Genomic DNA, 4,876 nt, shown 5'->3' on the forward strand with positions numbered 1-4,876 from the left:
TCCAACGTAAAGAGAGCACTTCCATTAGGAAATAGTCAACATGAAATTTCGTCTTCTACTGACACCTGCTGGTCAAATTGAATAGTTGCAAATATATTTGAACAAGTTGTCATCTAATTCTAATCCTAAACAATATGGCCATTCCAAGTCAAGTATTAAGACAATTAATCAGGTTTGTACTGCTTGATTGAACACATTCATCCCGTTCCAGTGCACTAAAACCCACTTCCCTTCAGGACCGTGTCAGCGAAGCCAAAACTTCCTTGAGTGACGCTGTTTCCCAGCATGCAATGCGAGCTAGCGATTTCACAATACTATTTCATCACAAACATGGATGTAAAAAATAAAAAGGGACGAAAAATGAAACTTCAGGAACACCAACCATTGCAATACAAGCAGAACTGGGCCGAAGTTTTATATTATGTACACCATAATACAGCCTTCTGGTGGACAAGCCATACTATTTAAGCCGTGTCCTCCTATGGCACTTCCGTGGGTGGAAGCTCATCGTAGAGGTCACGTGCTGGTTGTGCGTCACTCCACCGATCACCTCGGGGCCCTTGCAGGGGATCTGCAGGGTATCTGATTCAGTTGAGTATATGGAAAATATGGGTCAATGGTCAGTTGTAACAAGAGAAGCTTCCTGGCAAAAATAATGTACTACAAGTGAATGTCACACTTTCTTTTTGTTTTGTATGAGCATTTAAAAAGAACAACATCATGATAATCGAATACAGACACACACCTGAATCCAACAAGAACGAGAGTTTGGGGTCCGTAGCGACGGCACAAAGCGTAGCATCGAAGTGTTGTTGTAGCCCTCCAACAGCAAACAACGTTCTTGTCTGCCTTTTAAAATAACCAGGAGCACAAGAAATAGGGTACACCTTATCTGCAAAGCAAGTAACACGTACATTATGAACTATCGTTCCATATCATAATAGATTTAATATGTCAACCGAAAGCAGCTGACCGGCTGAAAAGACTCACTCCACCCCCTAGTGTTGTGAGGAGGACACGTTCCCGTCAATAATTTGAATTTCTCAGCTGCATGGATACGGGGACCAAGCTGAGAACTCCGATTGGACGAGAAAACAGAATTATTACTTAGTCCGATTAAGCTCTGCATGTAAACACACTGATTGATTAACATGGGCACTGAATGAAAGCGCTCGGCGCTTCGCGGCGCTTCCACGTCCAGTGTGAACCGGGCGGAACTTTTCAACATTTTGACGTGGCAGACGCGGGACGATCGTTTTCTATCAGGAGTGTGCACTACATAATCTGTAACGGAAAGTTTGCGCTCCACGACATACGGACCAGAAAAACCAGCCTGCAAACGGGAACCGGGTAACGGCAACAATACCAACACTCGGTCGCCTGTCTCAAAAACTCGAGCCACAGCTTTCTTGTCAAACTGCCGCTTCATTTTAGACTGGCTGGCGACAAGAGTTTTGTGAGCAATTTCACAAGCACGATGCAAGCATTCACGAAAAAAAAAAAAGACGTAATCTAACACATTATTCTCGACTCATTTAACATTGGAAAGCCACTTACCCCTTAACAGACGCAAGGGTCCTCTCACCGAACACTAAATCAGCTGGGCTGAACCCGAGGGACTCCCACACATACAATTGACGGCTCATTTTAACCCCCCCCCCTAGATAGATCCCTAGATAGTATGTTTGATAGATGGATAGAAATAGATAAGTTAGTTAAAGTTACACACACACACACACGCACATATATATGTATATATATATATATATGTATATATATATATATATATAAACCTCTTTCAATAAACTCCGAAACATACATGGTCAAAATCCATATTATTATGTTGTTGTTGTTTTTAAATGCTCATACAAAACAAAAAGGGAGTGTGACATCCACTTGTAGTACATTATTTTCGCCAGTAAGCTTCTTTTGTTAAGACTGACCACATTGACCCATGTTTTCCACATATTCACCTGAATCAGATAACCTGCAAGGGCAACGACCTTGTCTCAGACCCGAGGTGATCGGTGGAGTGACGCGCAACCAGCACGTGACCTCTACGATGAGCTTCCACCCACGGAAGTGCCATAGGAGGACACGGCTTAAATAGTATGGCTTGTCCACCAGAAGGCTGTATTATGGTGTACATAATATAAAACTTCGGCCCAGTTCTGCTTGTATTGCAATGGTTGGTGTTCCTGAAGTTTCATTTTTCCCCTTTTCCCTTTTTATTTTTTACATCCATGTTTGTGATGAAATAGTATTGTGAATCGCTAGCTCGCATTGCATGCTGGGAAACAACGTCACTCAAGGAAGTTTTGGCTTCGCTGACACGGTCCTGAAGGGAAGTGGGTTTTAGTGCACTGGAACGGGATGAATGTGTTCAATCAAGCAGTACAAACCTGATTAATTGTCTTAATACTTGACTTGGAATGGCCATATTGTTTAGGATTAGAATTAGATGACAACTTGTTCACAATATTTGCAACTATTCAATTTGACCAGCAGGTGTCAGTAGAAGACGAAATTTCATGTTGACTATTTCCTAATGGAAGTGCTCTCTTTACGTTGGATTTTTCTCATAATTATTTGAAGTGTAGGTCTGTAGTTGATGAGGAATCACGGTGTGCTAACGCTACTCAAACAGCTTAGATGAAAAAAGGGAGTGTGATTTATGTTTGTGGTACATTATGACAATCTTGGACTTGCAAGACTGAGGCGATGGTTCAATTCCCATCAATGTGTATTATATATGTGTTATTTAGCTCATCTATTCTACATTTTAAATAGATCACATTTGACATCTGACCCACTGAACACTTACTATTGAACATATTTTTAAACTATGGGCTATTTAGTCTTGTTTTAGGATATAATATAATTCATTGCACAAACTGTCAGGCTAAGTATAAGAGCTATAGTCTACTACAATCAGTCGTGCCAAAAAAGAGACATTGTCTTTATTTTTCATTTTTATTTTATTGTGTCAGCATTGAACCATACAAGGACATACAATGAGGATACTCATTATAATATTGATGAAGTGTTGTTGTTTCATGTTTTGTTGGCTGTTTCAAGGGTTTATTTAGTTTGTTGTGACACAATCTAAGGTTCAATTTGTAAAGAAATAAAAGTTTTTGTGAAAAAAGATAGTGGTCAAAGTGATTGATATTTGTGTTTGTGTTTTTTGTAGTCTTGTCTGGATTTGTCCTGTTCGTTTCTGGTCTGTGTTTGTGTTCCCACTCTTGGCCTTCACCTTGTCGTGGTGAGTGGGCTTTTAACTAAGACAGGCCAATTATATATATTGTGTGAAGCCAGCAAAACAGTCATTATTATGAGAATTACAACTGAAGCACACTAAATAATACACCATAAGTCACATTTTGCTTTTCTGTTATTAATCTAATGTGTGTTATGTCAAGCCTCCACAGTGGCGTGCTGCAGTCAGGATGAGACGAACAAGTTGAATGGATGGACGGATTGATGAGCCCAGCGAGCCTCCACCATCCACAGACAAGCCAGTCCCATCTTCTACCCAGAAGGATGTCTCTTCCATCTATCTTTGCCTGCCAGGGAAATGCAACCAAACATAGTAATTACAGATGGTGTTGTCTCTGTTAAAGTGACACATGGAAAAAAAAATATATATATATGTTTTGTGATTCATGTTCATGACAATAACAATCGAACAGATTTTCTTCATTCTTCCAATGAGTTTCGCAAACAAACATGGAATTTTCCCTGGATCATACAAATACGTTTGTAGATTATATAAAGACAATTATAAAACACATTTGTTGTGGTTTTATATTAAAGCAGATAGTCAAACGTAAATGTAGCATGGTAATGTTGCGAAGACACATTTATTTTTGTTTTTCTTTGTTTCTTTAGAAGCTTTTATTTTGGTTTTCTGTGGAAGCACAACAGACAACACACATGTTAACGTCCGCTACTACGGTTCGCTCCGCATAGGTCTCACGGGCCACTTGAGAGACTTCCTCTCGAGCGTTATCTACTTTTTACATTTCAAAACACAGATCCATACCCGACTTCGACTTGAACTTATTAATCATGTCGTTTCCCACATTTCCCACATCACTCAGAGACGATACATTCAAAACGTAAATTTAACTCACATACCCTCGATCTCAGACTTCAATTACGAAACAGCCACACATACATTTGCTCTTATTTTCAACCATTTCCCCTTCTCACCTGTGGAAGCACAACAGATAACACACACGTTAACGTCCGCTACGACGGTTCGCTCCACATAGGTCTCATAAGCCACTTGAGACCTCTCTAGCGTTATTCCCCGGGGCGAACACGACCTCCACTGGTAGAAGTGGGTAACTGCACCCTGCTCACTGATCACTCTCACACACGCCACAAACCACAACAAAAGCAGGAACAGTGCTTTGCCACAATTATGCTACATAAACACGTCCTGGTCCCCTCTGGATCCTCTTTTCCGGTCCTCGCGATCACTCTCTTGGCTGCGGTGGGCATGGTTCTTCCTTTGTCAGGGCATTCTCTGGCCCAGTGACCCATTCGGCCGCAGATGTGGCACACCCCCTTTTCGCCTCTGTCTCCGCTAGTCGCCCTTCGTCGGTTGTCGTTGTTCCTGTAGGGCCGTCTCGCCGTGTCACTGAGGTGCTTCATCATGGTGAGGGAGGCACGCTTTATCTTCTTGTCCTCTGCATCGCTGGCCTCCTGCAGAAGCCTCTCAGCGTGCACTGCATGACGTCGGACCTCTGTCAGCCGGGCATCTTCAATCCCCACGCAGCAGCTTGTGTTAACTGCTTTGGCGATCTGGGGGAGCAGCCCTTGTCTGAAAGCAGTGATGAGGCTGGCCGTTTGGTTGACGGCAGTCCTG

This window comes from Nelusetta ayraudi, unplaced genomic scaffold, assembly GCF_046127955.1.
Source record: "Nelusetta ayraudi isolate G7.1 ecotype Tasmania unplaced genomic scaffold, CSIRO-AGI_Nayr_v1 ptg000052l, whole genome shotgun sequence".
In the NCBI taxonomy this organism is placed as follows: domain Eukaryota; kingdom Metazoa; phylum Chordata; class Actinopteri; order Tetraodontiformes; family Monacanthidae; genus Nelusetta; species Nelusetta ayraudi.